The 17,516-nt window shown below is 45.8% G+C and overlaps 1 non-coding gene across 1 annotated transcript; it reads left to right on the plus strand.

Annotated features, from left to right (window-relative positions):
• Nucleotides 1-4,829: 4,829 nt before the first annotated feature.
• trnar-ccu (transfer RNA arginine (anticodon CCU)) lies at nt 4,830-4,902 on the plus strand. Its single transcript has one exon. It is a non-coding gene; the product is annotated as a tRNA-Arg (tRNA).
• The last annotated feature ends 12,614 nt before the right edge of the window (nt 4,903-17,516 follow it).

Here is a 17,516-nt window from a genome sequence, read left to right on the forward strand (position 1 = left end):
AATTAGGAATGATCAGCCATGATCATATTGAATGGCGGTGCAGGCTCGAAGGGCAGAATGGCCTACTCCTGCATCTATTGTCTATTGTCTATTGTCTATTGTCTATTAATTGGTTTCTTTTAATTTGTTTTCAGAGTCGTGTAAGGAGACTTCTGAAAAGTAGGCTGTCAGTAGGTTAGAAGACGGAATAGGTTATGCTGCATTCTGCAAATACAGCGATGATGATGTGTCAAGTGTAATACTTCAACTGGCTTGGCATTGATTTATTGGTTAATACTCTTAGCCATTGAAGTTATAACATCTTCAGTTGAGAGTGAAAGCATATATCTTGGGAGGATATTTAATTGCTCTAAAGATACCACGTATCTGAAAGTTCCCTGTAGTTAATAGATCAATGGGACAGGAATTACCTATTATATCACAAAGTAAGTCTGTTTCTCTCTGCGGAATTTCTACTCAGCTAAAGATTGACTCTGCCTGTTGTGTGACATGGCTTTTAATTTCCACTGATCGACCAGATAAACATGAGTAACACAATGTAATTAAACTCAACTTTCCTTCAGTATTCTTGTTGGTGATGCAGACAATGGGGGACAAAATTGGTTTGCGGTTCAACTTGATTTATTAACTAAATATTAAAACAGATTGTCAGAATTTCCCAAATTCCCACAATTTTACTCGCTCTATAGCTCTATCCATTTGAGAAAGGATATTAACTGGAACAATCCATGTTGGGCCATTGGGATCTCCTTCCTGTCCCGATATAGGGCTGGCTCTCTTCCACAAAGCGGGGTCTCGCAAGTTCGGGCAGATCTTTCTACTGAGACAGGAAACGATTTCTCTTCATTCTGAGGCACCAAGAGGGACTGAGAAATGAAGGGACGATGTCATAACTGGTCAGAAAGGCCTTAGACAGTGTTCTTTAACTGTTACACCTTGACAGCAGCTGCTCCATACTTTACTGTGTCCCTCAACATGTAATCCTCGATCTTGGAACATGCTCAGCTGTAGCACTCGTTTGAGGTCAACACTTTCCACAGACAGTGCAAGGTGGGAGCCCGAGGGTCCTCATAGATAAGGCCATGGCTTCCCTAAGCTGGTAATTGATTGTTCAAGTCCCATCTGGGGTTCTTGGGTTTTAAGCCTGGGCTTTGTTGCTGATTTTCATTCCATGTCAACTTCATCTCAATGCACATTGACTGAATTTTTCATCAACAGTACTCTGTTAAAAATCGCTGTGCCTACGTTGAGGTTATAGCAAATGATGTGACATAGAAACTTGCACAAGGTAATTCCGGGATTTGGGAGATCTTGGGGTGAATTGTCTGAAAGAGACAGCACAGCCCCAATGGGCTGAATGCCCGCTAAAATTCTGTTGATTTGTCCTCAATGCAGCTTTTTGCAACATCTCCACTTCCTCCTTCCCCACTAACTGCAAATATCTTGAAAGTGCTGCACACAATAACATTGAGCCGTTTTCCTTCTGCTCCATTTGCCTCAAACTGTGGGTCTGCAAAGTTGGAGTTGAGTTGATTTCTCGACTGGGAGAAAGTGAGCACTGCAGATGTGAGAGATCAGAGTCAAACTGTGTGGTGCTGGAATAGTACAGCTGGTCAGGTGGCATCCGAGGAGCAGGGGAGTCAATGTTTCGAGTATAAGCTCTTCAGGCCTATGCTCGAAACGTCGACTCTCCTGCTCCTCGGACGCTGTCTGACCGGCTGTGATTTCTCAAATGTCCGTCTGGGGCCAAATGGGAGGCAAGGTCAATTTATCAAGCAGCCGACAATTTAGCATGAAATGGAAGGGGTAAAAAACAATCAGTAAGAGTAGAAAACTCAGAAAAAAACAATATGACAGGGCAGGGTTCAGTATTTAAAGATTGCCATTTTAACTACATGGGTGTAGCCCCAGTGGCCGACTGGATTAGGGATTTTGGGTTCAAGTCGCATCTGGGGTGTCTGGTTATTTATGGCTTGTTCACTGTCCACATTATTTCTAATTGACTTTGGAGAAATCCCCCTTGTCTGCTTTCAGCTGATGGGAAGTGGTGCCCAATATGTTCTTGCTCAAGATTTTCGGGGATCTGCAGGATGGGGGGGTGAATCGTCTGAAAGAGACAGCACAGACACAATGGCTGAAAACCTACTGAGATTCTCCTGGGGATGACATGGTGGCTCAGTGGGTAACACTGCTGCCTCACAGTGTCAGGGACCTGGCTTTGATTCCTCCCTTGGGTGACTATTTGTGTAGAGTTTCCAAGTTGGCTCCGTGGTTAGCACTGCTGTCTCATAGCACCAGGGACCAAGGTTCAATTTCAGCCTCTGGTGACAGTTTGTGTGGATTTTGCACTTTCTCCCCGTCTCTGTGTGGGTTTCCTCCAGGTGCTCCAGTTTCCTCCCACAAGTAAATTAGCCATGCAAAATTGCCCAGACTGTTCAGGGATGTGAAGGTTGGGTACATTTGGCAGGAGGACCTGTAGGGGAGTGAGTCTGGGTGGACTTGTTGGGCCAAATGGCCTGTTTCCACACTGTATGGATTCTATGAGAAAGACATTTGGACAGGTACATGACAGGAAATGCTTGTGTGGATGTGGACCAAGTGGAGGCAGGTGCAATTAGTTTTAAAGTTAACGGCTCCATGACAGTGCCCCTTCACTTTGGGAGAGGAGTACGCCAAGGCTGCCCCCTGTCCGGCCAGCTGGATTCCCTGTGCGTGGAGCCTTTCCTGTGCCTCTAATGGAGGAGGTTGTCGGGGCTGGTTCTGCGCGGTGCGGGCACAGGGGTGGTCATCTCGGTCTACGCTGACCACGTGCTCCTCCCTTTCACCGACCCTGCTGACCTGGGGAGGATGTGTGAGTGCCAGGCCTTGTACTCAGCGGCCTCTTCCACCAGGATCAACTGGGCCCAATATTCCAGACGACTGGTCAGTCCGTGACGGGTGGAGTCTCTGCCGGAGGAGTTACGGGGGTTCAGCTGGAGTACGACCATCTCCTCGACCTGGGGGTCTACCTCAGCCCGGCTGAGGAATCCTGGCCGGGGAACTGGCAGGAGCTGGAGGCCAAAGTCTCGGCTCGCCTCGGCCTCTGGACAGGACTTCTCCGAGTGCTGTCTCACAGGAGTCGAGTGTTGGTCATAAACCAGCTGGTGCCTGCCATGCTGTGGTCCCGGCTGGTCACTTTGGTCCCTCCTCCTGGTTTTGTCCCTGACATCCAGAGAATGTTGGTTCACTTCTTCTGGGACAAAAAGATGCACTGGGTCACTGCGCAGGTCCTGAGTCTCCATATTGAGGGGGGCGGTCAGTCGCTGGTGTGCGTTCACACCCAGGTAGCGACGTTCCACCTTCAGACCTTGCAGCGATACCTTTACATTGAGCCTCCCCCTCGGCGGGGTGCCCTGGCGACGTATTTTTTCCACCAGGTGCGTAACCTCAACTACGACACTCAGCTCCTGTTCAGGGACCGTGATGGTTTGGAGGTCACTCTCAGGACACTGCCTGTCTTTTACCAGGACCTGCTCACGGTCTGGAACATGGTCGAATCGCGTCACGCCTACCCTCCGGCAGGAGTAACGACTGTCGTCAGGGAGACGTTGCTCAGGAATCCGCACCTCCGTACTCGTGGGTTCGAGTGACTGTCGGAGGGGAGGGCCGTGACTGTGAGGGTGACCAGGGTCGGGGACGTGCTGGATGGTGTGGGCCTGGGCTGGACACTGCCGCAGGATATAGCGAGCAGGGCAGCGGTAGACGTCCGGTACGTGGCCACCACCATCCGACACCTTAAAACGACGGTGCTCAGACCCCACGTAGTGCCCCAGTTGGAGGATGCTCAGGTGTGCGGTGGGATCCCATCTGCACTCACTCCTGACCGGACGGAATTTCACATTGGCCCTAGGGTCCAGTACTTCCTGCGGGAGCCTGTGCCCCACAACCTGAGCTGTCTCCGGAGTTTTAGTTTTGTCCCTTTCAGGGGTGTATCACAGAGGGCCCTGTACAGACTGCTGCTGCACACCCTCATCCACCTCCCGGACACACCCTGGCGTGCCCATTTACCACCGGGCGGTGGGGACCATCCCCAGTGAAGGGCTCTCTACATGGGAGTCCTCCCCCTTTCTCACGGGGATCTGGGGTGGAGGGTATTGCACGCGGCAGTCCGCAGATTGTGGTGGTTCACGGACTCCCAGCCCAACTGCTTGTTCTGTGGTGCTGTGGAGTCCATGGAACAGGACGCTTGCACTCCCTTTTTAGCTTTCTGGGAAACCTTCTCCTCCGTTTCTGGTTGGACTTCAGCCCCACACTCCCCATCGTTGGGCACCCAGTGCCGAGGGGGGAGGGTTGGTCAGAGGATCTCCTCGTGGGTCTGCTCCTGGGCCTGGCCAAACTGGTTGTTAGGGCCGATTGCCTGACCCTCTTCCATGGTTACGTTCGAGCCCGGGTGTCCCTGGAGAAGGAGCATGCAGTGTCTACCAACATCCTTGAGCTGTTCAGAGAGTACCTTCCCCCTCACTGTTTGGTCACACAGCATTGCCCTTTGATGCTTGTCACTGGCCACTCGGGTGTTTCCTTTCTTCCTGGTGGTGGGAATTGAATAAAGATTTGTCCATCTGTTGTCTTTCACTGTGTCTCACACCTGCACACACACAACATGGGTGCTGGGGAAAATATAAGCACTACCACAGTTAGGCAGCAGTGTGGGGGTAAAGAGAAAAACATATGTAACCAGGAGATTTAGAATCCCCTCAGTCCAGGGCACTGACTCGGTGCTGGCTGAGCCACAGTCAGTGTGTTCTTGCAAAACAAAACTTAAAAGCTGCCATTTTAACGTCACACATGTGGCCTCAGTGGCCTAATGGATAAGGCACTGGCCTCCTCAGCCAGGGATTGTGGGTTCAAGTCCCATCTGGGGTGTCTGACTTTTTAACCCTTGTCTTCATGGCGGATCTTCGTCTGAGGTCAAGTCGATTTCTCATCTCCCCTGGAAAAGTCCCCAGGTCTGTAATGGGTTGGTGGGACCTTGTGCCAGAAAAATAGAGAATGTTGAGGATATGCAGGATATAGGAGTGAATCGTCTGAAAGAGACAGCACAGTCACAATGGCTGAAAACCTGCTGAGATTCTCCTGGGGATGGCATGGTGACTCAGTGGGTAGCACTGCTGCCTCACAGTGTCAGGGACCTGGCTTTGATTCCTCCCTTGGGTGTCTGTTTGTGTCGGGTTTGCACATTCTCTCCATGGGGTATTCCGGGTGCTTTGGTTTCCTCCCACAGCCCAAAGATGTGCAGGTTCGGTGGATTGGCTCTGGGGAGTTCAGGGTGAGAGGATAGGGGTTAGGCCTGGATGGGATGCTCTTCAGACGGTCAGTGGGGACATGATGGTCTGAATGGCCTCCTCCCACCCCACTCTAGGGCTTCTCTGAACAAGTTTGGAGCAGATGGTCAGAGCTCCACTGCAAGGCCCAGTCAAGGCTTCGCGAAGGGACTGGAAACCAGGTGTGTGTTCCTTCCCTACTTTTCCCTGATCTTCCAGAATCTTCTGTGGCTTTGGCCAATACAATCATGAGCAGGGTTCACATCATCCAATGGGGTCACACCAATACCCTTCACTGTTGTCATGCCAGGAGCTATAAAGTGGATTGTCTCAGGCTGACACATCTCCAACATACAACCCTCAGTCTGGTTGGAACTGGTTCTTCTTGAATTTTTGTAACTCTTTGATCTTAGTTGCACTGTTCTCTGGAGCTGACAGCTGCTGTTTAATTTAGTTTGGCCAATTTTCTATCAGGTCAAATTTCTCCAGCTGACGATCAATTGAAAATGCCTGATTTTGTTGCGATGGACACGTGACCACACAGGATTGAGATCAGCTGCACAGTGAAGGTTTCAACAAAATCAAAACCCCATATAAGACTTCAGCCCACAATCTCTGGTTTCGAAAGTTAGTGCCTTACCCATGAGATCACTGGGGCTCCAACAGATGGGCCTACCTATCTATGGACAAAGCAACTTCTGTTTTGGTTGTGTTGGTATCAGTCTAAGCTATATTCTGTCAACATTACCAGCTGAACCCCAGATTACCTGCATGTTTGGTATTTATGATAAGGTCCAATATGTCAATGGAAATGATTGAAATCTGGGTGTTCAAGGTTGGAACTGATGGGGCTGTGGCTATGCATTTGGGTCCTTACCTTTCTTAGTCAAGGTATTGAATACAATTGCAAGGAGGCTATGATGGAGATATGAGGTAGTTAGGCCATCGCTGGAGAACTTGGAGTGCCACATCCACAGATTGGACAAACATTTGTGGGAAGGCAACTGCTGAGGCTGACTCACAGAGTTTACAGAGGGAGGTGGATGGGTTAAGGGAGTAGCCAAAAACTCAGCAAATGGAAGACAATGTGGGAACGTGTGAGGTCATACACTTTGGCAGAAAGAATAAAGCAGCTGGATATTATTTTTTAGATTAGATTAGATTGAGGTAGATTCCCTACAGTGTGGAAACAGGCTCTTCGGCCCACTTTCAATGCAGAAAGACAGCAGAATGTTACAGCACAGAGAGATATGAAATGTGTTTTTGCGGTCCATCTGTTGATCCTTTGCTGTGACCATCCTTCATGGTAATATTGGTGAGATGTTCTTGGTTTCTCTTTAGTTCTTGAGTCTGGTTAAGCCGATTATGATTTGCAGACCGTGGTGATGTCAGAGCCCCTTCATAACTGCTTCATCATTACTTGCAAAGCAAATATTTTCATGCATCTTCCACCTTTAGGGTCACTATTACCTTGGTCCGACTCATACAATTTAAAATATAAATTATTGAGTGTGGAATGAATTTATTTCACCTGCACTTTTTTCTGTTAAATGCCAACAGGACAGTATGGAAGTCTAACAAGCTCAATGTTTGCACAGCCATCATTGAAGGAATGGTCCCAGAAAGACAAGAACAAATGAGGGATATGGGCCAAATGCTGCCTTCTGGGACTAGATAAATTGAGGCTATCTGGTTGGCATGGTCGAGTTGGACTGAAGGGTCTGTACAAGTCTATGACTCTGTAAGTGTAAGCTTTCTTGAAGATTTTCACTCGTGTTACAGAGCCTTTTTAAATGACTATCACAATTTTTAAAATATATTTTTATTGAAAAAATGTATTTTTTTAATATTACAATAAATATAAAACAAGACAAATCAAAACAATTCAATAAAAGTCAAGTAAAATGTAAAAAAAATTCCAACCCGCCCTCAGTTTTGTTGTGTACCATACTTGTGAGAAAATCCAAGGGGATGTGCTCCATAACAATCTTCCGCCAACACAACAGGCCCAGGGGGGTTTTCATATAACCAACCTAACAAGATATTCTTTCTTGCACAAAATATGAGGATATTGAGATGTTTTTCGTTTGCTCATCTGCAGGGAGCACACTGGGCAGGCCCAGAAGAAGAGAGATCGGGCCCTTCTCCACCCTTACACCCAAAATCCGCTCCATTGCACCCACCACAGCTCTCCAGTATGTTTGAAGCTTCCCACAGGACCAGAGACAATGGGTAAGAGTGCCTGTACCGACTTTGCACTTGAAACATGTTGAAGATACCAGTGGTTTAAATTTTGACAAACAGTCTGGGGCCAAGTGGGACCTGTGGAGAATCTTCAACTGTAAAGCATGGGTCCAATTGCATACTGATACCTTGCCTCTGAGGAGACTTCAACACCTAGCTCTCTCTCCCAAACCCAACAGAGTCGATCGGACTCATCTGAGGGTGTACCCCCCCCCCCACCAATTGATGACATAAAGTGCTGACAGAAAGTGTACTCTTAGCACTGAGCACCCTCCTCTCTATGTCGGATGTGTTGGGATCAGTCAAAAGTGTTGTCTTTTTTTGAATAAATTCTCTAACTTGAGAAAACAAAAGAGCTCCTTATTAGATAGCTCATGTTTCTGTGCTAACTGATCGAAGGACATCATTGTGTCTCCCTCAAACAAATCACCCGTGCAAGACACACCCCTAGATGCCCAATGTTTGGATCCTGAATCTGTCATCCCCCAGTTGAAAACCCGGTATACCCACTATCGGTGTAAGAGAAGATGTCTTGCCAATATTGCCTTCCCTCTGCCGAATTGCCCTCCATGCTTTAACAGTATCGATAACTATTGGGTTATGGCAATATTCCCTAACTGTCCTCATTTTGTCCAAACACAGCAAGCGAGTAAGGGGTCACCTTCGTCTGGGAGGTTTCAATATCGAACCATATTGAAAGAGGGTCCCCACAAGCCCAATCACTCATGTAGGATAAAAGTGAGCTTCGTTGGTAGCTTTTAATGTCTGGGAGATCCACTCCCCACAGTCTGTGAGACAATCACAGTTTAGCTCATTTAATGAGGGGCCACTGACGATGTCAAATAAAGGGGCTGAACCAGCCGTTCAGTCTCCTGAATGTTTGCTTATCGAAAGTCAGAGGGAGCATCCATATAGGGGATAGTAAACATGGGAGAATATTCATCTTAATAAGCGCTATCCGACCCAACCACGAGACCAGAAGCACCTCCATCTTTGAAGGTCTTGTTTGATTTTGTCAAATAATTGAACAAAATTGGCTTTGAACAGCCGATTCAGAACTGGAGTAATGAACATGCTCAAAAACACAAAACCCCCCCGTGACCATTTAAATGGGAATCGATATTCACCCTCAAGACTTAACACTTTCATAAGACCACCCATAGGCATAGCCTCTGATTTTGAAAGATTAATCTTGTCCCCCAAAAAGGTGCCAAACACACAGATGCATGCGAACAGGCGAGGGACTGAAACTGCTGGATTTGATGAAAGAATTAGGACATCGTCCACATACAATAAACTCTGATGTAAATTTGACCCCACGTCTGGAGCTGATATATTGGGATCCCTATGAATGCCCTCCACCAATGATTCAATCCTCACTGTAAAAAGCAGTGGCGAAAGGGAACAGACCTGTCGGCTGACCCAAAAAATGTTAAAATTGCTTGATCACACCCTGTTGGTGATGATTGCAGTGAGAGAGTCATTGTGGAGAACCTTTACCCATCTTATAAAAACTTCGCCCAAAACAAACCGCTCCAGAGTATAGAAAAGGTACGCCCTCTCAACTCGGTCAAGTGCCTTCTCTGTATCTAGAGAAATCACCAATCCCTATATTGACTGTTGTTGACACACTTGAATTACATTAACCAGCCTCCTAACATTATTGGAGGATCTGCAGCCCGTTATGAAGCCCGTCTGGTCCTCTTTTACAATAGAAGGTAACACAGTCTCCAGCCTGAACACAAGAGTATTAGCGAGGATTTTTAAGTCCATATTTCAGAGTGAAATGGGCCTGTACAAAGCACAGTCCCCCGGGACATCCCCTTTTTTAAGAATAAGAGAAATATTGGCCTCTGTCAGAGATGGCGGGAGACAATCATGGCTGTATGAGTCATTAAACATGTTGAACATCGGTCCTGACAATATGTTTATAAATTCCTTCTAGAATTCACTGGGAAGTCCATCAGGACCAGGTGCCTTTCCACTCTGAAGCTGCTTCACAGCCTCCTGCTCCTCTTGCTCTGATAAGGGGGCATTGAGAAAAGACTCTTGTTCGGGGGTCACACCCAGGAGCTCCAGATCCTTGAATAAAGCCTCCATTTTGGCCCGTCCCTCCTCACAAACCTCAGATTGGTATAATTTAGAGTAAAATCTCTGGAATGACACATTAATCTTTTTGGAGTCACACGTTCGGTTCCCAGACCTTTCCCTAGTCACCGTAATGGCTTGAGGGGTGCTCCTTTTCCTAGCGAGATATGCTAAGTATTTACCAGACCTGTCACCATGATCATATAACCTTTGCTTTGCAAAATTAAGCTCGTTCTTTGCTGTCTGCGTGAGCACGGAATTCAGTGCAGACAGCAGCGTCGTAATCCTCTGTAACTTGACCAACGAGGGCCTGTCAAAGTAGGCCTTCTCAGCTGCCTTCAACAGTGCTTCAAGGAGACGTTGCTGCTCACCCTTCTTCTGCCTCCTACTGGCAGTGTAGGAAATAACTGACCCACTGGCATAGGCTTTGGCAATTTCCAAAAGGATGGACGGGCTACTAACCGAGCGTGAGTTAATGTCTAGGAAAGCCCAAAATTCCCGAGACAAATGCTCCACAAACGTATTATCCTTGAGGATAAAGGGATCCATTTGCCAGTGCCTTGGACCTACTGTAACGTCCTTAATCTTAACCAACAGGTACACTGGAGTGTGATCAGAGATGGTAATATTACCGATCGTACAAGATGCCACCAAGTCCAGGGTTGCCACGGGGATTGGAAAAAAATCAATCCTGGTGTGACATCTGTGTGGATTGGAAAAGAAAACCGTAAAATCCCTGCCTGTAGGGTGGAGACACCTCCAGATGTTCACCAACCCTCACTCCACACACAGATCCACTCATTGATTAGTTTGTACAGAGGGTATCGGGGTTGGATGGTGGGGGGTGGGGGGGGGGGGTGGGGGCTTTGGGCAACCTCTGTACCGTGGGATACATGAGACAGTTAAAATCTCCCCCTTTAATGATATGCCAGGACTCCAGACTGATCAATTTAGAAAACAAAATGTTGAGGGGATGCACTGGAGGGCAATAAACATTTAAACACCATATTTTTCCCATTTATCAAGGCTATAAGAATGACAAACCTCCTGTGTGTGTGTCTTTAACACACTCTAGTAACTTAACCTGGAGATTCCTCCTCACCAATACAGCCACTCCCCTACTTCTGGGATTAAATGATGTGAAGTAAACCTGATCAAAGCCATTCTGCTGTAGTTTCAAATGCTCCCTGTCATCCAAGTGTGTCTCCTGTAACAAAGGAATATCCACTTTCTCCTTTCTGAGACTCAAAAGTACCTTCTTCCTCTTAATTGGTGAGAGACTTCCCTTGATTCCTGAAGAAGGGGTGATGCCCGAAACGTCGATTCTCCTGTTCCTTGGATGCTGCCTGACTTGCTGCGCTTTTCCAGCTACATATTTTCAGCTCTGATCACCAGCATCTGCAGTCCTCACTTTCTCCTCGACTTCCCTTGATATTCCTGGTTCACCATTTAATCAAGTCATTCGCCATAACCTTTTGCAGTAACATTTAAATTCCAGAGAGGAGGAACTCGAGCCACAAATCACTGAGCCTTAGTGTCATATGATCCATCAAATATAAAAACTACATAAACTGAAACCACTACATTTAACAAACTTAAAAAACTATCAAAGATTAAAAGCAATACAAACCACCATATAAAGTGCCAATGGCGCTGAATAGGGGAACTCACGTCCTGCCCATAAGTGGGCATCTAGCCATCCCAAACAGTTTCCCTCCTTCTAGCTAGAGCCGTACCAAAAACACAAGCAGAATAGAAAGTAAATATACCATAGAATAGCAATATGAATAAAGAAAAAAACATTTCAGCTCGATGGGGTAAATACCCCACCCATCCTCTGGTATAACTTCACTTAGAAATTGAAAGTACACATCTCAACCGCCACCAAACACAGTTTAAACCGGATTATTACCAATCGGGAAAACAAGGAAAAGAAAGCTCCAACTGGACTTCCTCGGTTTTTTAAAAAATCAACAAAGACATAACCAAACAACACTATTTGTAGATACTAAATTGTTCCGATTCGGTTAATTTGTCCACAAAGTCTCTTGCCTTCTCCGATGTATCAAAGAGATGTACGGATCCATGTAAGGTTATCGGAGCACCGCCGGATACCTCAGAGAGTACTGGATCCCAAACTCCCTCAGTCTTCTCTTGGCAGAAACATTATCCGTCAGGGGGCGGGAATTAAACAGCCAGGGCTGACAAAGGAAGTCAGGAAATGTATCATAGGGAAAGAGAGAGCGTACAAAGTGGCCAAGAGCACTGGGAAATCAGAAGATTGGGAAGACGACAAAAACAAACAGAGGACAACAAAGACAGAGAAATAGGAAGGAGAGGATCAAATATGAAGGTAAGCTAGGCAGTAATATTAGAAATGATTGTTAAAGTTTCTTTCAATACATAAGAAACAAACGAGAGGCAAAAGTAGAAATTGGGCCATTCCAAATTGATGCAGGAAGGTTCGTGAAGGGAGATAAGGAAATTGCTGAAGAACTTGGTAAATACTTTGTGTCAGTCTTCACAGTGGAAGACATGAGCATTATCCTAACAATTAAGGAGAGTCAGGGGGCAGATTTGAATATGGTAGCCATTACAAAAGAGGAAGTGCTCAAAACGCTAAAAGGTCTAAAAATTGATAAATCTCCCGGCCTAGATGGTCTACATCCGAGAGTTCTGAGGGAGGTGGCTGAGGAAATAGTAGAGGCTATTTTCAATCTTTCAGAAATCACTGGAGTCAGGGAAAGTCCCAGATGATTGGAAAATCACTGTTGTAAACCCCTTGTTCAAGAAAAGATCAAGATAAATGATGGAAAATTATAAGCCAGTTAGCCTATCCTCGGTTGTAGGTTAAATTCTAGGATCCATCATTAAGGATGAGATTTCTAAATTCTTGGAAGTGCAGGGTTGGATTAGAACAAGTCAGCATGGATTTAGTAAGGGGAGGTCATGCCTGACAAACCTGTTAGAATTCTTTGAAGATGTAACAAGTAGGTTAGACGAGGGAAACCCAGTGGATGTTATCTACATAGATTTCCAAAAGGCCTTTGATAAGGTGCTTCATGGGAGACTGCTGAGTAAGGTGAGGGTCCATGGTGTTCGAGGTGAGCTACTGGCATGGATTGGGAATTGGCTATCTGACAGAAGGCAGAGAGTTGGGATAAAAGGTTCTTTCTTGGAATGGCAGCTGGTGACAAGTGGTGTCCCGTAGGGTTCAGTGTTGGGGCCGCAGCTGTTCACTTTATATATTAATGATCTGGATGAAGGGACTGGGGGACATTCTGGCGAAGTTCACCGATGATACAAAGTTAGGCAGACAAGCAGGTCGTTCTGAGGAGGTGGGAGGCTGCAGAAAGATTTAGACAGTTTAGGAGAGTGGTCCAGGAAATGGCTGATGAAATTCAACCTGAGCAAATGCTAGGACTTGCACTTTGGAAAAAGGAATACAGGCATGGACTATTTTTTAAACAGTGAGAAAATTCATAAAGCCAAAATACAAAGGGATCTGGGAATGATAGTCCAGGAATCTCTAAAGGTTGACTTGCAGGTTGAGTCCGTGGTTAAGAAAACAAATGTAATGTTGCCATTTATCTCAAGAGGGTTGGAATGTAAAAGCAGCGATGTCCTTCTGAGACTTTATAAAGCTCTGGTTAGGCCCCATTTGAAATACTGTATCCAATTTTGGGCTCCACACCTCAGGAAGGACATACTGGCACTGGAGCATGTCCAGCGGAGATTCACACAGATGATCCCTGGAATGGGAGGCTTAACATACAATGAACAGCTGAGGATCCTGGGATTGTATTGATTAGAGTTTCGAAGGTTGAGGGGAGATCTAATACAAATTTACTAGATAATGCATGGCTTAGAAAGGGTGGATCCTGGGAATGTGTTTCCATCAGGACCCATGTGCACAGCCTGAGAATTAGAGGGGGGTAAATTTAGAACGGAAATGAGGAGACATTTCTTCAGGCAGAGAGTGGTGGGCCTGTGGAATTCATTGCCGTGGAGCGCAGCAGAGGCCAGGACGTTAATTGTCTTCAGGGCAGAGATTGATAAATTCTTGATCGCGCAAGAAATTAAGGGTGACGATGAGAATGCCACAAAGTGGCGTTGAAATGCCCATCATTCACGATTGAATGGCGGGGTGGACCCGATGGGCTGAATGGCCTTACTTCCATTCCTCTGTCTTCGGCTCATCATCGTAAGGTTTTCTTTTCTGGTTTCCCACCGCTGAGAAGTCCTGGAAAGGCATGAGCTTAGAGCCTTCGTAAATTAGGGCCTGCAGATCCTTCCCCGGATTAGACTACCGACAGTGTGGAAACAGGTAACACTATGGGCAATTTAACATGGCCAATTCACCTTTGTACTGTGGGAGGAAACCAGAGCAATGTGCAAACTCCACACAGGCAGTTATCTAAGGCTGGAATTGAACCTGGGACCCTGGTATTGTGAGGCAGCAGGGCTAACCACTGAGCCACCTGATTCTGGGAGCTGCCACAATTCTCTCCTTAGCTCTGTAGTTCATGCAGTTTTTGAGCAAAGTAAAATGTAGTTCTGCAAATACAAATTCACCCCACAACTTATATGTGCTTGCGTGTGTGTGTGCGTGTGTGTGTGTGTGTGTGTGCATGTGTTTGTGCATGTGTTTGTGTGTGTGCGTGTGTGTGTGTGTGTATATGGGGTGGGGAGGTGGGGCTGTTCTGAGTGTCAACAGACAGCAGTGTTCCCTCCCAGTCAGAGAACACTTCAGCAATTCGGGACATTCGACCTCGGACTTTCCTCCAAGGGGGACTTCGGGACAGGCAACAATGAAAAGTGGCCGAGCAGAGGCTGATCACCAAGTATGGTAACAATGGAGATGGCTTCAACTGGGACATTACAGGTGACCCCATTCAACTGCACACACACACACACACACACACACACACATGCACACACTCACGCACACACACATACACACACACACACAAACACACACATACACATACACATGCACAACATACACACACACATATACACACCCATACACAGACATATGCACACACATACACATACACACATACACATACATACACGCACACACATATACATATACACACTCTTAGATTCACACACAAACATACATACACACACATACACACCCACACACACATACACACATATACACACATTCTCACACACACATACACATAGACACACACATACAAACTAACGCACATACACACATATACATAAACACACACACATACACATATGCACATACACACACATACACACACATATATACATACATACACACACACACACGCACCCACACACATACATACACATATTAACACACACACATATACACATACACGCGCACCCACACACGCTCATACACACACATACACACCCACACACATATACACACACACATGCACACGCACATCTACACACACATACACACCCACACACATATACACATTTACACACACACATACACACACACATACACATAGACACACACACATACAAACACACGCATATACACACATATACATAAACACACACACATACACATATGCACATACACACCCACATGCACACACATATACATACACACACATACACACACATACATAAACACACACACATATATACATACATACACACCCACACACACACACATACATATATTAACACACACACATATACACACACACGCGCACCCACACACACGCGCACCCACACACACATGCACACACATACACATCCACACACATATACACACACACATATATACACACACACATATTCACACGCACATATAAACACACATACTCACCCACACACATATACGCACACATATACACACACACATTCACACACATACACACCCACACACACATATACACACACCCATATACACACACTCATCTAAGTTTGTCTGATGAACATGTACTTCCAAAATTACATTTTACTTTGCTCAAAACCTGTATGAATCATGTGAGATGCTGTCAATCTGTTTTTTAGATTGGAATCAGTCTGACCATTGTGGCACAGACAGTCTCATACAGGGGAGCTCACACCTTCAATACATTATCTGGGCCAACATGACACCAATTGTTAAAGTTCACTTGAGAATGTAACTTTTGATAAAAGTTTTGCAATTTACATATGAAAGGACGAAACCCAACCTGGCCATTCTAAAAGATGAGAGATTTAACAAACAATCCAGGTCTTTCTGAAGATACAATTTCAGTTGCATCACATTGTAAACATTTGCTATAAATTCTGTGTCCTGCAATCTTATTCTCCACAACCACCCGATGAAGGAGCAGTGCTCCGAAACCTAGTGCTTCCACATGTTCGACTCTAACCTGGTGTTATGTGATTTTTAAATCTGTCATTCACCCATCTCCTGACGGTTGAGCATACATCTCAAGGTCAGGACAGCGGCCCTCCGCAGGGATACAAATCGACTCCTTCTTTGGTCGCTCCACGATGGATCTCTCTGATGACTGTTCCCGTTCGTTGGTTGGCTCATTGGGATCATTGCTGACATCTTGGAAGAATTCCTGGAGTCTCATTGGTCTGATGAATTCCTCACAATTTTACTCAAGTATTCTTGTTGGTGATGGGGACAAAGGGAGACTAAATTTGATTTGCGTTTCAACTTGATTTTATTAGCAATGTATTGAAACAGTTTGTAACATCATTTGGAAATGCATACAAAGGTTCTAAATCAGTTGTGTACAGTCTATGCAGAGAGAAAAGATCCAACAAACCATTGGAATATTGACATTTCTCAAACCTTCTGTATCGTTGTGGAAAGAAAGGCATTTTGTACTTGGGCAGAAAACGATCTCTGTTCAGTGTCAGGCACCAAGAGGGTCTGAGAACTGAAAGGACGATGTGATCATTTGTCAGAAAGACCTGAGACTGTGTTGTTTCCCTGTTACACCTTGGCAGCAGCTGCCTGAACCTTTAGTGCGTCCCTCAGTGTGTTGTCACAGATCTGGGAGTGTGCTTGGCTGTCACACTCATTTGAGGTCAACTGTTTCCAGTGGTCTACCAATATAGTGCCCTCGTGGCCTAATGGTGATGGCACTGGCCTCTGAAATCTGGGATTTCAGGGATTTCATTTTTAAGCCTGGTCTTTGCAGTGGCTGATTTTCATCCCATGTCAACTTCATCTCAATCCAAATTGACTGGATTTTTTAACTACTCTGTTAAAAATCATTGTGCCTATGTTGAGATCATGGCAACTGCTGTTTAATAGAAACTTGCACAAGGTAATTCCGGGATTTGGGAGATCTTGGGGTGAATTGTCTGAAAGAGACAGCATAGCCCCAATGGGCTGAATGCCCGCTAAGATTGTGTTGATTTGTCCTCAATGCAGCTTTTTGCAACATCTCCACTTTCTCCTTCCCCAGTAACTGCAAATATCTTGAAAGTGCTGCACAAAATAACATTGAGCCCTTTGCTATTTTCCTGTCTGCTCCATTTTCCTCAGACTTGAGTTCTGCAAAGTTGAAGTTTGAAGGTGGTAAAAACAATGACTGCAGATGCTGGAAACCAGATTCTGGATTAGTGGTGCTGGAAGAGCACAGCAGTTCAGGCAGCATCCAAGTAGCTTCGAAATCGACATTTCGGGCAAAAGCCCGAACTGCTGTGCTCTTCCAGCACCACTAATCCAGAAAGTTGGAGTTTGGTTGATTTCTCATCGGTCCATTTGGGGAGAAATGGGAGGCGGGATCAATTTATCAAGCAGCCTACAATTTAGCATGAGATGGAAGGGGTAAAAAACAATCAGTGAGCATCTTACACTCAGAAACACACACAATGAGAGGTCAGGGTGCAGTATTTAAAGGCTGCCATTGGCAACCTGCATGTGAG

Source organism: Chiloscyllium punctatum, chromosome 18 (genome assembly GCF_047496795.1).
Source record: "Chiloscyllium punctatum isolate Juve2018m chromosome 18, sChiPun1.3, whole genome shotgun sequence".
NCBI classification, from domain to species: Eukaryota; Metazoa; Chordata; class Chondrichthyes; order Orectolobiformes; family Hemiscylliidae; genus Chiloscyllium; species Chiloscyllium punctatum.